Source organism: Lygodium microphyllum, chromosome 6 (genome assembly GCF_053477565.2).
Source record: "Lygodium microphyllum isolate KBCC chromosome 6, Lygodium_microphyllum_v1.1.10, whole genome shotgun sequence".
In the NCBI taxonomy this organism is placed as follows: Eukaryota; Viridiplantae; Streptophyta; class Polypodiopsida; order Schizaeales; family Lygodiaceae; genus Lygodium; species Lygodium microphyllum.
In genome coordinates, this window is record NC_141140.1 from 117,086,502 (window position 1) to 117,107,999 (window position 21,498).

The window sequence follows — 21,498 nt, forward strand, 5'->3', positions numbered from 1 at the left end:
GCTCTCTTATCCTAAGGTACATGCATACACATACACTAGCGATGTAGTAAAAGAGGCCATAAGAGATAAGAGATTCGACCATGTGGACAAATCTAACCAAAACTAACATGACAAGATCATAACACAACACATATAAGAGTTTAGTTGAAATAAGATCTAAAATAGACTTAAGTAAATTTTGCATAGCTACCTCAAACTTTTCATTATGATAAGTATTCTTACACACTAGATTACAATTAAACAGTTATCCTTACAAAGGATGATAAATTTTAATGAGCTCTTTAATACTGATTTGGCAAAATATTTACTTAAATAGATTTTTAAACCAAACATGCTTGGTACTTTTTGTAAAAAAATAAAAAAGTAAAGACATAGTTTCTTTAATTAATATCATCAAAGAAAGAAAATATTGCAAATGCTAATGGAATTAACTTCTCAAGAAAAAAATCAAAATTACATCAATGTATTAATTCTTCTATGCCCTCAGGTGGTACTTTAAGAACTTAAACTTCAGGAGGAACCTCTTGGGAGTTTGAATTTTGTTTGGCACTCTCATGGACCGTCCACAATTGTGCTTCAACCTCTCTTTGCTCTTGAGTGTTGCAAACCACTACAATAGTCTTCATATGATTTACCAGTGCCACCTTAGACACAATTCCACTTGCATATACATCAACTACAACCTCATGAGCATCATTGAATGCTTTGATTGTAGTTTTCATAACTTTCATTTTCTTTCTCAAAACGGCCTTTGCAATCCTTTGTTCTTCTTCAAGATCTTCATCATTGCACTCCTTGTCCAAGCCTTCAAAGTCCAAAATGGAAGGGTTGTTGACATTGTTTATATATCGCTCAAAATTGATGAAGCTTTTTTCCATGGTCACTAATGTCAAAACCACAAAAGAATCTATAGATCCAAAAGCAAACGTTCTATCCATTGGCAGGAAGTCAACAGTACCAACTAGCATGTGATACTTGCAAGAAATGCTTTCAAGAGCATTTTGCAAAGCTACCATTTGCTTTCGATCAAGAAATGATAACAACATGAATTTTTTAGGTTCACATGTCATTTGTAGTAGAGTGGATACAACCTTTTTAAACTTTATAGAGTTCCATTTCATTCCCTCAACCTCATGTGCTGCATCTAGAACAACAACCCCAATGGTAATTGGATCTCTATAAACATTATGTATAAGATCAAAGGTTTCTAGATTGCATCTGACAACATATACACGCCAAAGGGAAGTAGTGGAGGATTGAAGAGGATTTTTCTTTTTTCCAATTACGAAGTTCACAATATCTTATTGTCCATTTGGTAGGGACCCTGCATCAGCTCCACGTGTGAGCTTCTTTGATACCCAATCATTGCAAATGCCTAAAATCTTTGTATAGACTTCATCATTGATATCATAATCATCAATAAGCTCTTCCCAAGTCTTCATCACAGCGCTACTTTTTGGAACTGATGTAAGGTGTCCACTAGTATCATCCAAGACACATCTTAGCAGTCCATCGGAAAGGATGTCTAGAAAGCTCCGCCCGGCACTCCCATGGAATGTTACGGGATTTGCGATCTAGGGCTTTCTGCCACGTAGCGGAAGTATTCCGGCTCTTTCCACTTAAGATCGACCTGAATTAGGGTTTTCCTGATTGGTTAGTTCCTAATAGCAACTAGCGTCGGACCCAAGCGAACTACTTTACGCAGAAACGCCAGGTCCAAAGTGGATTCACACTGCACTTGGTTCAAGGAGAATGGGAAACGAGACGAATGCAAAGCTCAACCTCTCTGCCCCAATCCACATGGATCACTATTCCAAGTTTCCGCCCGTAGACTAGTATGCGAGCCTCGAGATCCAATCCCGAGTCATATTAGCCTCTTGCGCAGGACCCGGAAGGCGAGGGATTTATGGCCAGAGCCCCCCCTGGCACCCAAGCATCCTCCTGCTCCAAGTAGCGCTCAACAGAGAGACCTCTCGCAGTGGGTTCGGTCCACGTTCCTAGCGCGGTCAACAACCCCCTTGGTTAGGGTCAGGCAGGCAGTGGGGGGTAACTGAAGCTGTCTCTCACCTTCAGGCCTTCAACCTGAAGTATAGGTGCTTATTTATTTTGTAATTCATTGGTCAAAAAAGTCAAACAGTGCTCTAAAATCTCTAGCAAGCACAAACATTTCCATTGATCGATTTTTGTTGTTGGCAAACTGCTAAGGAAGGAATCCTTCATTTCGAATGCATCCAGCACTCGATCCGGGGTGTCTTGCAACTTGGCAAGATCCCTTATATTCTGGGTTAGGGCGTACCCTATTAAACCAACTTGGTCAAACCCTAACATTCATTGGATACCTCAGTTTCTGGTTTTTTAACCTTCCTTACTCAAAAGGATATCAAGGTATACATCCTCTTACAAGATAACTTGCGTAAGGACCCGCCATCCTTGTTGCGAGAATTTAGCCTTTCTTCTTGTGATTCAATCACAAGACCATATGACTTCGTACTTGCCGCGCAAGTCCTGCATCGTACTATGCGATAATGGAGTTACGAAACAATCCGTTTCAGTTTCTTTAAGGTGACGTTGTCAGACCTAGGGTTTCTTAGCTTTATTATTTTCTTTTAAGAAACTCAGGGACAAACCCTAGTTTCTTTTACATTTATAATTTACTGACCCTACAATCAAGGAATGTGGGCAAGTATTTAAGGTATAAACGTTTCTTGGATTTTAATTCATTTCAATGAATATTTCGTAGCATAGGTATTTCTAAGTCTATATTAATTTTGTTAACTTTAGAAGGTAATATCGAGATCACCTCCGCATGATTTGTTATCTATGTGTCAATTGATTTTTCAATCCTAAACTTTATCGATTTGAGGTTAGGTTAATTCAATTAATCTTCCTTTTTCCTTGCGAACAAAGCTCATGCCAAATCAGCAACCTTTCCCTTGCTAAGTTATGCAGTTAGCAATGATAACTTCCTAGGGTTTAAGCATCGTAAGAATCCTTTCATGATTTGCACTTTCCATGATGATTCGTTGTAAAAAGAATAGGGTTAATAGTGCAAGATGCAGTTTTATACCTTTTAGGCTTAACCGAAGTATGCTACTTTAATGGGTAAATAATCTTGCTCATAATTCATTTCAATGCATAATGCTATTTTTAAAAAAATACGTTTATACCTTATTTATTTTGCATGTTCCGTCAAGCTAAATTCCTTCGTCGTGAACAACTAGGACAAAATATATCCTATCCCTAACAATTTATCTTGCACGATTGAATTACAACGATATAAAATTAAGAAGGAAAAACCTGGGTTTGGGGTGAGATATCCACATGGATACCAGGAGATGACCCTCCCGCAACTACTCCTTGGACTTTCTTAGGAGGCATCGCAGTTGTAGTCCTTCGAATGTGGAAGCAGCTTTACACTCCTTTTTGGAATTCCACCGTCGCTCCCTTGCACGTCAATACTCTTCTTCTCTTTTTCGAGTAGGGAAAAAAAAAACCAAGTCCCAAGGGTATTTTGGAAGGGCAAGGAACAGTTAAGGGTTTAACCACGAGGAGGGAGTAATAAGACCTTTAAGGTCTTAGTTCTTTTGGGAGGGAAAGGCTTACAAAGCCCAAGGAAAAGGCCCTATAGGGTTTTACACACAGGGGGGAAAAATAACAAGCCCAAAAGAAAGGGGCTTAAGGGTTAAATACGGGGGAGGAAAGGTTTAAATTATGGGGTTCCAACATCCATGGGATGAGGGGGCTTAAAACACGGGGGTGTGTGTGTGTGGTTCCAAAGGCATAAGAAGGGGGCCTTGTGAGATTTTTGGACACGGGAGTGAAAGGTATAGGAAGGGGGGACTTGAAGTGATTGTAGGACACGGGGGGGGGGGGATGTGGACACGGGGTGAAAAGGGCTTAGGGGTTTTAAAAGATACAATAAGGGGGATGAAAGGCCCTTAAGAAGATAAAACCGGGGGGGGGGGGGGGGGGGGGGGGGAGGGGAATAAAGGGGACACGAGGGGGGTGTGAAGGGGGGCTTAATTAGCCCCTTAAGAAGATTCTTTTAAGAAGCTTCTATGCTTCAACTAGAAACCCCCTCTTGCACGGTGGCTCCATGGAGATAGGAGCTTCTTCCTCCCCTTCCGATTCCACAGCTCTCCCTTAGCACGGCGCAGTACACGACCAACTTCCCCTCTCCTTCCACCCTTCTCACGGCAGCAGGCGGCTGGCACAGAATTCTCAGCTCTCTCCCTCTGACAGCATTCTCGTGTTCTCCTCTCCTTCACGGCAGCAACCCCCCTCTCTTAAACAGGGGAGGGAGGGGAAACTTCCCCCTCCTTATGTGCATGGCGGTGGAAGGCACCAAGCTCCACCAAGGAGCTTAGTCCTCCATTCTATTTCCCTCCCCTTACAACACGACAGTCGGTTTTGGGGAGGGAAAATAAAAAAAATTTAAATTTATCCATTTGATATATTACAACTGAAGCATTGAAAAGAGTGACTAATTCCTCCTTTAGGACCCTATCTTGCTTGATTTGCTTAGCCCTTGTTTCCATGCCAATCATATCTTCCTTATCCCATTTGTTTCTAAGAAAAAGAATATGACCTTCATTGATATCCTCTTGTAGTGTAAGGAGGTCTCCATTCTTTAAACCCATAAGACAACCAAATGCAGCAGGAGAAGGTTGTCTTCTCTTTTTTCTCGAACTCTCCTCTTGGGATATAAGTTCTCCTCTAGAGTATCTCTTCATGATTTTGATCCAACTATCAAATATTTCTTAGGAGCTAACAATCATATGGCAATCTCTAGATGCACAATTTTCTCCAATGTATGCCACAAATCTCTGCAAAAAAATGATCAAAATAGTGAGCATAGAACAAAAGAAAGAGCATCACACTAATCTTCATACAAAGAGAAGGTAAGCTTATATGTGATTACCTGCCATGGTACTCTTTGAGAGCTTGTCTTAGAAAGCCCTTGTTGGGGTTTTGGTGGAAAACCAAATGCTAGCCACTGATCTCTTAATTGTTGAAGTTGCTCAACATAAGGAGCAATCTTCATAACATTATGTGATTCCATATTTGTCATTCGTGAAAGCTCAATGCATGTTTTCGTAGGACAATCAACTAATATTCTAGCATTTCTTGTGGTGTATAAATGCTTGGTTACTAGACAACGTGTAGTATTACTCTAAATATATATCTTTGCTACATGAATTGAGTGAAGCCCCGATATAATCCAATAACTATAAGTGTCCAACTTATTAGCATCCACCTCATCACCATGCATGGGTCTCTTCTCATTGTTGTCTTGTACAAAAGGCATAAGATATGCTGCTGCTGTTGGGCTCATGGGATTCTTTATGGAAGAGGTGGTTAGCTTCTCTACATAATCCCAACATAGTGACCTATAAGCATACAAAGGAGGTGACTCATCACACCTATTAACGAGAATAGGAAATTGTGTTGTTGGACCAAATGGACAGAATTTTTCAAACATGTGAAATCCTGATTCTTCCTTCTTTCCCTTATTCTTAACTATTTCAGGAAAATCGAATGTTCTTTCTACTCCCTTGACCTCAAGAGAAATTATTGGCTTTGCAGGTGTAACTTCTAGCATGTAAGGTAAAGTGGCATCATTCTTAGTAGTGTTAGCAACCATACTGACAACAAGAGCTTCCGACAAGGAACTTTGTTGAGGTGATTTTGACTTTGAGCTTGTGGGATTCCATGAATTATTTTCTTCTTGAGGAGAAGGTGAAGATCTCAAGTCTATTTGTGTATCTTGGAGCCTCATTCTTTTGTTGGGACGATCACCTTTTCTTAATAGGGAAAGTAGCTCACTATTTTGAACAGCTTGGAATGCTAATATAATGTCTTCTGTGCCCTTTACCTCCTCAAATAAGGTCCATCCCATTGTTTTCAAAGAGTATTCTTCATCCTCTTTAATACAGGCAAAGTGAAATGAGAAAGGATCAAGTTTGTATACTACATTTTTCCCCTTGATCTTAACAAGATTACATGGTATTCCCTCTTTCCCAGCACATCCATCTGTTATCTTCTCTATGACACCATCTTGTTGAAAAAAATGCAATTTCACTCTTTAAAGTGAATAAGAGAACATTGTCAGCCCTTTTTCCTTGACTATCATAAACATCCATATACCATGGATACACAAAATCACCACTAACTCCATCAATGGTTTGGGTCTCCTTTTTGGATGTGCTATCTTTCTTTGCCATTGAATAGTTCTACAAAGAGAAAAAGTTGTCAGACAAAAGTGAATTTAAAAATATTCAAAATTGACAAAACCCAAATAAATGTATAAGATTTCTAAGTTGAAAATTGAAAACACAACAACACAAGATTTTACGAAATACAAGACAAATGTACTCCAAAGGGACTCTTCCATAAAATGAAATACTAAAATTTGAGATTAAGTGTGATATGAGATCCAACCATAAATATTTGTGCTTATGTATCAAATCTCATGGATTATCCTGGCCCTAAGTTAGCATTAATTATGTTTCTCTTGCAAGAATCATATAGTAAAAAATTTGCCATGGACTTCGGTGAGAAGATCAAATTCTATTAATAGTGAGACTTGGCCATGGGCTTAACCAAATGGTCAAGTGATAATGGAATGTTGAGTGTGACTGTGGTATGAGATAGAGTGAAAAATCATTGTGGTTATGTAGAAAATGTCATGGATGATTTTGTCCCTAAGTTAACATTGGATTTCTTCTCCATGTAAGTTTCCTATGCAAAGATCATACTCTAGGAACTTTGCTAAGATTTTTGGCTATGTAGTCAAATCCTATTTAATCAAAGAATCAGATTTAGTCCAATATGAGATCCACCTATATATCAATGTGGTTATGTAGCAATCTCACGATTCCATTTGGCCCAAAGTTAACAATCTCACGATTCCAATATGAGATCCACCTATATATCAATGTGGTTATGTAGCAATCTCACGATTCCATTTGGCCCAAAGTTAACATTTTAATTAGTGCACATGTAAGTTTTCCTTGAAAGGAGCTATATTGTAGAAACATTGTCATTGGTTTTAGCCATGTGGTCAAATCCTATTTATTCATAAGACTTATCTATAATATTAGAAACTTTGCCATGGTTTTTTACCATAGGGTTTTTAAAGGCTAGTTAAAGAGAGGATGTGGTTTATTGTGATATGAGCCTCACATATAAACAAATATGGCTATGTAGCAAATCCCATAGATATCAATATCAGATAAAGTGAAAAATACTTGAAAGGTGAAGATTTGACCTTATGGCAAAAACTACAAGATAAGACGATTTCTATAAACTAGTTTTAACCATATGGCCAAATCCAATTTCATAACCATATGAAGAAAGTGATTCATTTGTTGCAACATGCTGTGAAATTGGATTTGACTATATAGCCAAATATTGTTTTATAGTGGAATGAAAAAGTGGTCTCATGGTTTGCAAGATTTATGAGATTAGATTTGATCATATGGTTGAACGAAACAAGAATGGGGGATTCTTGGATGTTAGCATTGATAACAAAATGAAAGATTTGACTATATGGCCAATTTTTATTTTGTAGTGGAATGGCAAAAGTGGCTAATTTGTGGCAAAATGATATGATATTTATATATGAACATATAGATAGGAAGTTATGAAAATTTGAAATGAAAGAAATGGTTTATGGAAACAAAGTGGTTTGTTTGTTGCAGGACAAGTTTTGACCACATGGCAAAACTTCCTATAAATATAGTAGGTAATCAAGGAGTTCCAAGTAGAACATGGTCTTCCTTTTTGGAGATAATATAGAATATATTTTTCTTAGAACATTTTTCCATACAACCAAATCTAGCATACCCAACATAGATTTAGTCTTAGTTTTTTAGGATCAAATTCCAAATAAATGGTTTGTTTGTTACAAGACAAGATTTGACCATATGGCCAAATTATAGAAAGTAAGGAATTCTAAGTAAAAACTAGCCTTTCCTTTTGGAAGTAAGCAAGGGTTGATAATATAAGAAAGCATTTGACCAAATGGAAAAATGTCATTCTTGTAGTAAAATGAACAAAGTGCTTGATTGGTTGCAAGATATTGTGATACTACAAGAATCCTTATTTTGGCCAAGGCTTAAGGAGAAGATTTGGTCGCATGGCAAAATCTCACAGTATATTGAAAAAAATAGCATAAATTACATCTTATATTATAAGAAAAGATTTGACCTCATCGCCAAATCTCAAATTGTATTGAATAAAATAACAAAAAGTACTTCTTATATTGCAAGAAATTTTTTGACCATATGGTGTAATCTATAAATTGATGAAAGATCATGATATATGTTGTTAGAAGATCAAATTACATCCTATGGCAAAATTATATTGAGTATTTGTAAGTATTGTATAGCCATATGCTTATTGCAAAATTATAAAGAGTGTAACCATAAAATCTAATGGTAATGCTTTTACTACAAAAATACAGTATAATGGAAAATTCTATATAGTAAAGCATAATACGATGTATAAGAACTTGATAAAATGCTCTTATATTACGAAAGGATACAAGAAATATAAGGCTAGGTTTAGCGTTGAGGCGAAATCTTAAGGTATATAGCATCATAGAATAGAAAGAAAGGCTAGTATTTTAAAAGCACTCATTGATAAAAGCATTGCACAAACCATTTATTCCATATTCACATCTAAGAGACTTTTTTCAACATTACACAAATCATATATTTCATATTCACAGCAAAAATAGTATTTTCAACAATGCAAGAAATCGTGTTTTCAATATGCACGTAGAGTGAAGCTATCATTTGCAAGGTAATGGTTGAACAACAAAAAAGACAAGCGCTCCAAGATATCAATCAAGCAATTGAGAAGAAGAAGAAGACATTGAATTCTCAAGAGTGAGTTTGATCTTATTGCATTTAGTTTTCATACATGATTCTTATTTAGAAAATGCTTTGGTGTTTGATCTTAATATTATTCAATACTAATCATACAAAAGAGTAGTAGTGTGATTTGTAGTAATTGTATGGATTGAAATGGTCATAATCAATGTAGTTTAACTCAAAATCAAAAATGAAGTAGGAAAAAGTTGAAAATCGGTTGTAATTAGTAGGTTAGTAATGTGTGCCAACGTAACAAAAATCACCCGTGAAGTAGAGCAAACACGGTGTGCATTGGCGATCATTCACTACCCTGTTGAATTGCTGAAGCCTTGGAGCAAGATTTCTGATTTGAAGATGCAGGTAGTTTTAGTCATAATACCCTGATTTGAACCAGAATTTGCACTGCACAATCTGTTTCAGTTTGAGAAAATGAAACAGTGGAGAGTAGTCAAAGAAGAGGAGGGAGATAGAATCGCCAAAGATTAGGGCTGCAACACCTGCAGTAAGAGAGGGGCGACACGACCAGAGATAAAAATGCAAAGGATCAGAGATGTGAAACCTGCAACTGTAAAAACGCAACAGAGAAAACACTCAGGTTAGAGAGTTACGTGGAAGAGAGAGGGAGGGGAAGAGAAACTCATTTTCAAAAACGTCATGATTAGTTGTAAAGATCGACTCATGAAATGGATCATTTAATGTATCACGCTATTCGAATAACCATAACTTGTTACGGAATGCAAGTAGATTTAGATTTTATTTTTGTGTCTATTTTTTAATTTTATTAAAGATTTCAAGTCGTAATTTTTTTAAAAATCATGTAATGGCTATACCGTCGCCCGCTGTTGGGGGCGTTGCCCCAAAACCCCCATTGGGCCCGCTACCCCCGAACCCCCGCTGGGGGCGTTGCCCTCAGACCCCCACAAGGGGGCTCTGCCCCCCGAACCCCCCATTGGGGGCATTGCCCTCGAATCCCCACCGAGGGCGCTACCCCAACACTCCCACAAGGGGGCATTGCCCCCCGGACCCCCCGTTGGGGGCGTTGCCCCCAAACCCCCATAATGGACACTACCCCTAACCCCCTACTAGGGGTGTTTCCCGCATACCCCCACCAAGGGGCCCTATCGCTTAAACCCCTCATGGGGAGCTTTGCCCCCAAATCCCTACAACGGCGCTATCCCAAAATCGCGACTGGGGGCATTGCTCCCAAACCTCCACGGAGGAAGACATTGCCCTCAAACTCTCACAAGGGGCATTTCTCCTAGACCAGCTCCTTTCCCCTCGCCCCTCCTTAAGAACCCACCATTGGGATATTGCCCCTATTTCCACAACTAGAGATTTTGCCTACATACTCTCTATTCTACCTTGCTAGAGATTCTACTCTTGAACTATCACTAAGGTGGCTTCAAAATCCCCAATGATATTACACATTATATATTAGATACATTAAATATACATAATCTTATAAAATATTATTTAATATATTTAAATTATATTTATTAATTATTAATAAATTATATATATATATATATAATATATTTTGATAATATATTCCATAATATGCACATAGTACGATATGCTAATATAACATGATTTATACTAAAATAGTATAACTTAAAAATAAAATGTAATATGATACATTTTACTATTATCAACAAGTAGGTAGTATAAGATTTATAAATATTTAACCATGATAAAAATTATATTTCCTTCTCAAATAGCTTCTAATTGATGCTAAAATTTCCTCAATCTTTATAACTTTGTGTCATATGGAATGAAATCTCCTATTCTTTAGAGGTCATTGTGGTTTCAACATTTAAGCACAAGGTCAAAGTTTCTCATAAAATATATTTATCCTTGTTGTCATGTGGAATACATGAAATAAAGGTTTTAATCATTTGATCAAATATTTTCTAATGGAGATCACAGAGATTATTTATCCTTGTCGACATACAATAAAGGTTTTGGACATTTGGCTAAATCTTGTTCTATGGACATCACAAACAATTATTATTCTTGCTATCATCTAGGTTAAATACATGTTTTGACCATATGGCTAAATCTTTTCTTGTGGATATCACAAAGAATTTTAATCCTAAGTCTTGTGTAAAATAGTTGCAATAGAGGTGTTGACCATCTAGCTAAATCTTTTCCCATAAAGATCACAATGAACTTTTATCCTTGTTGTATGTATTTGGCTTGAGTTTTGACAATAACAATTCATGACGAAGGAGATGATTACGAATCAAACCATGTCCTACCTTCTGAGGGTGTTGATGTGCTTAGCATTCATGAAAGTTGGAGAGAATGTAGAGTGATGCTATGGATAGAAGGCAACACTATGTGTGTTGGGACAAAGGTTATATTATTGGCTTTTCCATATGATGTGATAAACTTTGAATTGCTAGGAGAAGAGGATGTTGGTGTGGTGGTAGATAAAGCCTTTGATCAAACCACAGGAACATACATAGATGACAACCTCCAGTGTGTCACTTTGGAAAGATTGCCTATTAAACAAGTCACCTTTGATGATGGAACATCACTGCTACAACAACAATCATACATGCAATTTGTCTCTACAAATGCTTGTGCCAAAAACATGGAAGATACCAATGAAGATTATGTTTTTGCAAAAAAATCTATGGACTCCATTTTACAGGTTTCCATGATTGATTGTTGCCAAGAAAAGTGTTGTCAGTTTGCTGATAGAGAAGCAATGCAGCAATTACGTAAATACTTTTGGGGATTGCAATTTGAAGACCGCACAAACTATGTTTATGACAAGTTTGAATCATCATGCAGGATTGATTACTTGGGAACAAGGAAGTACAACTTTATCTTCAATGGACAAGTGGTATGTGGAACGGCATGGTATGAGATTCATGGAATCCCAAAGACATCTTTTTACAGGTACAAAACACAATTTGAGCATGGCATGAGGATGGCAATGTATGGAAACAAGGGGGTAATAAGAGCAGCTTGGGATCACACAGAGATGGGAAGAGCCATCCTTAGAGACTTTGTTAAGAAGAAAGCAGAGCAAATGCCACACAAGAGTAGAGCAATGCAAGATGGATCAAGGGAGACACAATTGGTCATCCCAGATGTTTATAAGCAGATAGATATATGGGCAGAAGTAAATACAACATTGAGTGGTATTGGATGTAAGCAAATGTCCTTGTCCACCTTCAATCGTATTTGGAACACAAAGTTCAAGCATGTAACCTTAGCAAAGACAAGTGAGTTCTCCAAATGTAGTATTTGCTCAGAGATCAAAGAGCAACTTGCAGCAACAAAGTGTCTTCAAGAGAGAAATATGCTTCTAACGAAGCATCAATGTCACATGCTATAGCAACAAAGTTGTCGGAACATATACTACAGTTGGTGCTTAGCGTCAGCATTAGATCCAGATAAAAACTTGTGCATCATACATGATAAAATGGACTAGCAAAAGACAGCTCTCCCTAGGTTAAGGCTTCGATCAAAAGAGACTCAAAGATCTACTCAACTACTAGTTTCTTTAAGAGGCATGATTACACATGGACATGGAGAAGGTAGATATGGACATTTCTCACTCGATCTATGGCCTCATGATCCTAACTTCACAATTGCCTCATTGTCATCGTGCTTTAGGAACTTGGAGCGACTACACAGGCATGCAAATGGTGATCTACAAGTAGATGGAATGCCAAGATCAACCTCTGTGCTACTAAATGCCCTTAACTTGAAAAAAGCACTAGACCACCATCAAGGTGTTGCACAAAATAAATCATGCATGGAAGATAAAACACCACAGGATGACCATCATCATTTCAAACGATTGCCAAAGAACTTACTACTTCAACTTGATAATTGTGGATCATAAAATAAAAATCTCTATCTCTTTGCATATCTATCATTGCTTGTTGCACGAGGAACATTCAAGATGATCCAGCTTGGGTTTCTCATGGTGGGTCATACACATGAAGATATCGATGCAATGTTTAGCAAATTTTCAGAGAAGCTAAGGATGAGCATGACCTTCACTTTTCCTCATCTTATGCAACATTTTCAATCATGCTAGATGACAAGTCCTACACCTTTCTTATTGACACATGTGCCTGACTTTAAGAGATACATTGAGGGATACTTGTGTGATTCGAAAGATACACTTTTTGGTCACTCAAAACCTCTTCAATTTTGGTTTTATATGTAAGGGGATACACCTGTCATGCAATACAAGATGCATCCAAAGTCCCCAGTTTGGTTACCAAGACAAGGTGGCATTGAATTATGAAAGAGAGACCTTGGACGAAAGCCTACTCTTCCAAAGGGTGTTCCAATGTTGTTTCCCATGTTTGAGTACGTTAAGGATCATCAAGAAGTAGTAAGTGGAGTTAAAGATTATTTGAAGTATTGGGAAAGATGGTCAAATGTACAAGGACCTCAAGCAGAGTTCACAAAGTTTATAACACTAGTGATTGATTATTGGAAACATATGATCTACGCTCTTCAAACTCCAAATGTCCAAGAAGATTTATTTTTCATAGATTTTTTGCCAAGATCACAAAGTGATGTAACCAATATAGATGTAGATAATGCAGATGACTTCATTGGATTGGAAGAGTTGAATTATCACTATTATGGTCCTCTGAGCAAATGACCCAAATGTGCATTTGAACCAATGCTTGATGTTAAGAAAGATGACTTTGTGCTTGTTAGACCTTCAGATCCAGTATATCCAATATGGCTTGGTGTTGTACAAAGTGAGGTCGATACAAATAGAAATTCCAAAAACTTCAACAAGGTATGTATACAATATTGGGCACCAGTTTGTAGTCGTCAAAATGCTACAAATGTAGAGGTGTATTTTAATTGTTGGGATAAATATTGGATGTGCAACAAAAAGGATCCTGAATGATGGGAAACAATAGATAGCATTGTCTTCTCTTGGATGAAGAAAGGTACAAAATCTCCCAAAAAATTAATAAAAATTCCCCCAAAGGTTGTATTGAAGGCTAAAGAAAGTCTACAAGAATCCATCGACTGAAGATTTTCCTTGAATATTTCAAGGATATTAAAACTAAGGTATTTATTAACACCACCTTTTTGAGTTTTTTTCAATCTCTTGGAAACAACCATAAGCAGTAATATGTTTAATTGCACCAAGTTCCAAACTAATGAAATTTCTAAAATTCATGAAATCCATTTTGATTTGGTTTTCCCATGTTGATGGGAATTTCCCAAAATCCCAAATATGGAGTTATTCCATATCATAGTAGGCCTCGTTCCAAGAAAAGGTGGTAAACACCCTTGGACAAGAAGCTGGTTGTGGAAAAGGTGGAAACACCCCGGAGTCTAGAACAATTGAATCACTAGTCAAACCTTTTCAAATGCAACTTTCCAGAGCCACTTCCCTTGGTGCACTATATCAGCCATCTCATTTGAAGGATTGATTCCCTACGACAGACTACCTTTTCCAAAGACGCAATGCTCTACATATAAAATCAAGTACCATATCTGTTGGCTACCTTCTTGGGTACACCTTTTCATCAGCACCTTGTCAACAACCAACCAACGATCTTCATCGACAACTCCTTGAGTGATGGGAGCTTTCATCCTAACTGGATGGGGATGTGAGTAAGGTCTCCCCTTTGTATCTATCAGTGAGCGTGAGATAGAGGGTGGGGTGAGTAACCGGTCCTTTCTCTTCAATTCAAATGATAGGTGTGATGTGTGAATGGAGTGCTGCACACACAAGTTGGGCCTCTCCATGCACAAAGCACTATCTGTTCTTGTGCACTGCACCTAAAGGATCCCTGTCCTTCCTTCTTGCACCGTATGCCGGTAGAGGACGCGATGCATAGTTGCACCATCAAATGCGCACAAGGCATACAACCTTTACACAAGTGATTGTGAGGGTTACATCAATGGGTGTAAGGAATGGGTTGCCCTCTTGTATTCTCACATAGAGTGTGCGATAGAGGGGGGACAGAGTCTAACTAGTATTTCTTAATACAATCATTGAGAGGTGAGGATTGAGGGACATCATAGCAATTGGAGTCAAGTACGTTCTCATTTTCCTATGCACCCACGCGATGGGTCTCTGCCAGTATCATAGCCCACATCATCCTGTTCTATACATTGCATGACAAGGCTCCTTGGCCTTCCTGCTTGCACCAATGCCAGATAGTTGGAATGCACGAATGCACCATCAATTGTGCACACTGGCATACTCCCTCCAAATCATTTTTCTCTTGTTCAATTCTAAACCAAGCGTGACTTATGGGATTTCACGCTTATTCATTGAGCGATGTACGTTATGGGGCGAGCAACTATTCTATCATCCTCCCGAGAGTGCCCGTGAGCTGAGAATTCTATTCTTCATCATCGACATTTGAATCGATGGACTCTACCGACAAAGCTATCTCCCTAGGTGCTATTGCATGGTCCCTGCCTTGCTGGACATGTTATGTGGCGAGCTGTGGTATCTCTTGCTAATGGCTTCGATCTTCCTGCATCAACAACGATAATTCCCTACAACCATCTACGAAATGGGCCAAGTGTTCCTAACCCTACCATTCTATTTGCAAGTGCATGTTATGTCTTAAGTGTGGGGACATTAGCATCTAGTCATGGACACGTCCTAGGTCATGTCAATCAATCTACTTTAACCGGTAAGGTCTTCAATATAGGGACGCATCCCTACGCGTTTGATGTGCATACCCCTTGCATATGTCATTGTCCAATCATGCATGTCTACCACATATTATTTCTTCCCTAATGGGGTTCCTTCCCCATGCATCCACCCTCGTACCCCTTGTCGTCAAGGCCGTTTCCCTTGCGATTGCTTTTATTGTGCCATTTTTTCCATTTTCTATGCGATTGCCCCCTACGTTCACCACACTCCCGATCCAACTTTATAGCCATGTTTGTCCCTTCCCACAACCCACTTTTCCTTTTTGCATCCCCCTATTATGGTTTATTGTTTTTGGGTTATTAATTTTTGAAGCAATTCTCTCCAATTGGATGTATTTCCAAGAGAACACCCCCTTATTGCTTCGGAACAATGCTCTGCTATGACAGTCCTATTCTACACCTATCACATGTTATTTTTCCTTTTATCCACATGTCATTATGATGTATAGTTTGTCTGTTATTAATTTTTGCGTGGTTTCGTGCCTTTTTCGCATACATTTTTTACCATTTTCCATGTGAATCTGCCCTATTCTCCTCGAAATTCCATTTTGACTAGATAGCCTTGTCTAGCCACCCTTCATGTCTATTTTTCATTTTTCCTCCACCCTGTTTTGACCTCTGGATTTTTTAAAATTAACTTTTATTGAAGATTTGAAGCTACATTTTCTTATTTTTTCCATATGAATGTCCCCTAACCCCCCTGACAACGCATTCCAATGTGCCAGTCCTATGGAAAATTGTTGTCCCGCCATTCTTCCTTTTTATTGTCCTTTTTTTTGGTGCCCGTATCTTTTTCTATTAATTTTCGAATCTCTTTTCAGATACGATTTTTGGGTTTTTTCCATGTGAACAGGTCTTATCTTTGTCGGCACTGTGTTTTGACATGATAGGCCTGTTCGGCATGACTTTTCCCACATTTTTCATTTTTTTGTGCTTCATTTTGGCGATCCGATTTTTGACATTAATTTTCGTATGCATTTTCGAGCTCGATTTTTACGTTTTTCCCATATGAACACCCTGAATTGTTTTCCGACACCTCATAGCACTTTTTTGTTGTCTTCCCTTCGACTTTCAACCTAGTTTTCCTTTTCTTGCATTTTGTTCTGGCGCACGGATTGGGTTTTTGAATTTTTCCGTCCAATTTACGCCTGTTGTGCCTCTCGTGTCACGTGTGCGCGTCGTTTTTTTGATTTTTTCTTCTAATGTCGCATCCGTTGCATCAGCTTGCCCCCGTGCCGCTGTCCCAACCCCCGTTGCTTCCCGCCATTGCAATTATTTTTTCCTTGTCCCGCACTTATGTGCGGGATGAGGGGGCGGGCTCCCTTGCTTTAATTTTTTATTATTTTCTTCTTTTTTTTGTTTACATTTTTTAAATAAAAACCATTTAACCCACCCCGATGGTTTTCCCTCCCCTCTCCTTCCTCCTTCTCTCTCCTCTTCTCTCTCTCCCTCTCTTTCTCTCTCCGCGACCCTTCCCTCTCTCTCCCCTCTCTCGCTACTCCTATTCTTCCCTCCTTCCCGTCCCTGCCATCTCCATCTCCCTCCTTCCTCCTTTTTCTTCCTCTTCCCCATCTCCTCCCCCTCTTTCCCTTCTCCCTTCCTCCTCCATTTCTCCTTCGTCGTCGCCTCCCCTTCTTCTCCTCTGGCCGTCGCTTCCTCCTCCCCATCTCCTCCACCCCTTTCCCTTCTCCCTTCCTCCTCCACTTCTCCTTTCCCCTCCTCCCCTTTGCCTACCTTTGTCTCCCTCCTCCATCTATGCCATCTCCTCCTCCATGCCATATCTCATTCTTTGCCTTTGCCTCCTTTCTGCCTCCCATCGCCATTTCCTCCTGCACGCCCACCCTTTGTTGGCTGCACCACTGGCCCCTCCACAGTCCATTGTCCTTCCCATGGCTGCCACTCCCCCTTCCTCCCTCCACACCGCCAATGCGTTGGTCCCTCCACTTCCCGCAGCCGTCCTTGTTGCTGCCGCTGACACCCATGTCACCACGGCCTCACCACAGTTGATGCCCGTCGATCGTGTCGTCATGCCGCCAGCTGCCGCTGTCGCGCCTTCCTTAACACCACCCCGCCCACCCTTTCACTACCCCTACCCAAACCCACCCACCCTCCTACCCACTACCCCTCCCCATTAACCCTACCCACCAGCCGTGCCTGCCCACCCCTCCCACTCCCACTCCCCCTTGCCCAAACCCCTTGCCCTCCCAACGTCCCCCCCCCCCCCAACACCAAAAAAAAAAACCCTCCCTTGGCCCTCGTTGCACTCTTCGAGCCCCCTTTACCCCCGTTCTCTCACAGCAATCTGTGGCCACCCTACTTACGCCACTACCTCCCTCTACGTGAACCAACGGGTCCACACCCCCAACCTTGTCCCACCACCTTGATTGCGGGTGTCCATGAGGGTGTTCGCACACATCACAGATGTGCTCATGTCGAAGTTCAGGAGTCGTGCATCCATGTTCACGTGTGACGACGTGCGTCCAGACTTGTCCGTACGGTGATGTATGTCGTTTGAGCACAAGTTGTTTTTCACACGCAGTTGGGTATCCCATTTTTCATTTAAAAACTGTAAAACCCCTAAAAAACACATTAAAAATCATTTTTCAAAGTTTAAATTCCACGAAAAAATTACAAAAAATTAAACACTTCACAATTCATTTAAAATCCATTAAAATTTTGCAAAAATTTGTTTAAAAATACATCAACATAACAAACATATTAAAAAAAATAAAATTTTCTTTCATCTTTTTTTTTAAATTTTGAATTTTTTAAAAAAATAGAATATGCTTTACACAAGGGTCAAATTTTTATTTTTGGGTGAAATTCTTGAAAAAAAACATGTTAAATGCCAAACATAAAAGGAAAGATGTTGGAAAAATCTAGTATTGTCTTGCCAAAAATCTAACCAGGCACCACATGTATATTATTATTATTATTATTTTAATGAGGTGTTGGTTTGTTCTTTTATATGAGTGTACAATGTTCAAATCTTTTTCAGTTGTTGGCTTTTCTCTTTTGAGATTCATTTGCATTGTCGGACTGATACGTGCACATTCAGTATCTTTGCACACACACACACTCTCTCAGGTAATTCTTTTTTCCCTTCTCGTGTATTTTTCAGTTACCCCAAAATTTACATATTAATTCCTAAAATGAACCTTAATCACCACCATGGCACGTGCATCCATGCTAAATAGACATTTTTTAAATTAAATAAAAATAAACTAGTCGTCACAAAAATGCATGCGATGAAGAAGAAAAGCACTTCAGACACATTAAATTCTTAATTAATGAATCTGCATTTAGAGACCCACTCTGGGTATCGGAGTCCGAGATTCATTAAAAGCACATTTTTACCTTAATAAATTTTAAATAACAATTTAAAAACAAACCGTTGTTTTCTTATTAAGATTTACAACCTAATAAAATTTCACCCATTTTTAATAATTTATTAAAATGAACCCTTTACTAAAATCATTTCCCTCATTGCACTTTCTTCTTTCCCTTTTTCAATAAACACGCTTTGTAGGATATGCACGTGTAGTCTTCAGAATGGTCTTTCTCGTCTGATGGTTGATGGTGTTTTGGTTATGATGTGTGTGGTTCTTGCTTTGGTTGATTTATATAGTTAAGGGTATGGTCTGAATTTATTTTTCATTTTATCTGGTGAGATCTCGGGTGCATGTCTGTTGCATAGCATAAAGCTTTCGATCGCATATGTTTAGAGGTCATGTCGGATATTTTCTAGGATGTGCCTTGCTTGGGGATAGTTGGTCAAGTCCCATTTAAAACCTTGGTTGATATCTTCTCTGCTGGTTTTGCAGGCATCTCTTTTGTTTGTGAGTTATGTTGTGTGTTTACTATCTTAATGGCACCTCGTATGCCTCCTTTTCAGTACGTCCCATTGATCAATAGGAATTATTCTTCCCTACTGACTTTTGAGCCTATTGCAAAAGCTGTCCTTGCATATTTTGTGGTTGCTCCTCTCCCTCTCATTCCAGATGATCCAACCCTTTGTGATGAGTTTCTCGCATTGTCGTGATGCTATGCGGACACAGTGTGAAAAAGCATGGAATGCATCATCATCCGACTTCTTTGTTGATCTAGAGAGTCAATGTGATCTGAGTCATTAGTACTAGTGCGAGTTGCATGGATTATCCAAAAATATTAGATTTTTGGTTAATTTTAGTGTATTTTCGATATTATTTATTGTAAAAATACGAAAAAGTTAGAAAAGCTTCTATATTAGGATGGCATGTAAAAAGCAAGTTGATTTTTCAGCCAGTTATGAGATTTTTCATTAAAAATGACAAATTTGCGAAATCTCGAGTGTCACAATCGCTGAAAATAGGCTGAAAATTGCACTTTGAACTAGAAGGGAAAGAAGAAGTGATCTAGGAGATCCATGATCAAGTATCCTAGAGTTTTATCCCCCTTTCAGAGCCAACGGAGCTATCAGATTCAGGTTTCAAGTAGCAGAGAAGGAGCTGTAATTTTGATGCACGTTTTGTTCTACAAAGAAGCTCCAGGAGATCTAATGCCTGGAGATTGCTTGTGAGTAGTGCAAGGATTCGAGGTTCTTTCAATACATATTGATTCAATTCATTGTGTTTTGTCTTTGTCATGTTTACCTCTTGTCTATTCTCTTTCTTCTCTTCCATCTCCTATCTCTACTTCCTTCTACCTCTGATCCCCGATGGATTGGACCTTTCGACAAAGACCCTTCCAACATTGGTGAAACCAATGTGAAAGGTTGTCAGAAGAAGGAAATACAAGATGGGAGAATCTTCGAACAAAATCTCCAGTAATATTTTGCAACAATTATTGCAAAATATAAATATGCTTATGCAGGTACAACAACAACAACAGGTGATGCAAGCTTTTGCTCAAACAGAAAGTATTGTGATGAATGCTTTGGAAGTAGTTGAGCATGAGGTGAAGTTATTCAATGGCAAGCATGTGTCTACATATGTACATACCTATGCTCAAAAGATGGAATTCTTTGGGGTGGCTCAATATGCATGGAGCTAGTATTTTGTATGTGTTACAGTACATGAACTGAAAGCACGGATTACTGAATTATACTTGCAAGGTGCTAATTGAATAGCTTTCAAGAAGACACTCAAGGAAGAATTTTACATTGAAGATACTGGTTTGATTAAGCGCAAGACTTTTCAGGAGTGGGGTTTTACAACCTAATAAGGGTCTTGTGGCTATAGAATTGTTAAGAGAATTTGAAAGTTGATTTGAGTAGTTGGATCTTGCAGAACACCAAGCTCTTGCAACTCAGAAAATTGAATTGTTTCTATAGGCAAGTGATCCTGAGCTTCAAGAGAAGCTTGATGATTTACTAGAGGATCAGACTACAGAGACAGGTCTTAAAACAGAGTGAAGACATGTCAAGGAAGTTGTTACTGCACTTGTGAAGAAGCATAGAGCAAGAGAAGATTGCATGTCTCTAGCTTACCCACTCTTATGGGCAAGACAATTGATGTATCCAGTAAGCCACCTACTTCTGTCGCTAACCCTATGGCTGTACCTGCTATTGTTCCCTCTGTTAGGGAAGCTATCTTAGATGAATTGGAGAAAGGCATGCGGGATCTTCAGTTGAAGGTTGCAAAATTGGATGAAAAAGGACAAGAGGATAGGGGACGGGCAGCAGTCCCTTTGCTGCCTATTAGGAGGCCTTGGCACAATAGCTCATCTTTTGGAAAGATGGCAAGATCCATGCACAAGAAACGGGATTGCCTCTTACTTTGACTTTCGAAAAGGGAGATATGGAGAAGTTGTTGGAAGACTTGGCAATTCGAAATGCTTATGTGGCGGTACATGCTTCTACTTTTGGTCTACAGTTGAATAGAATGCATGACCAAGTGATGGTTGGTCCAAAGACTGAAATACGGACACATGCTTTACATGCAGCTGAAAAGAGAAACGTCACTAA

General features: G+C 39.0%; 1 pseudogene; it reads right to left on the reverse strand.

Annotated features, from left to right (window-relative positions):
* Positions 1–458: 458 nt before the first annotated feature.
* LOC148035014 (uncharacterized) overlaps positions 459–21,498 on the reverse strand; it is a 36,211-nt pseudogene continuing 15,171 nt past the window's right edge.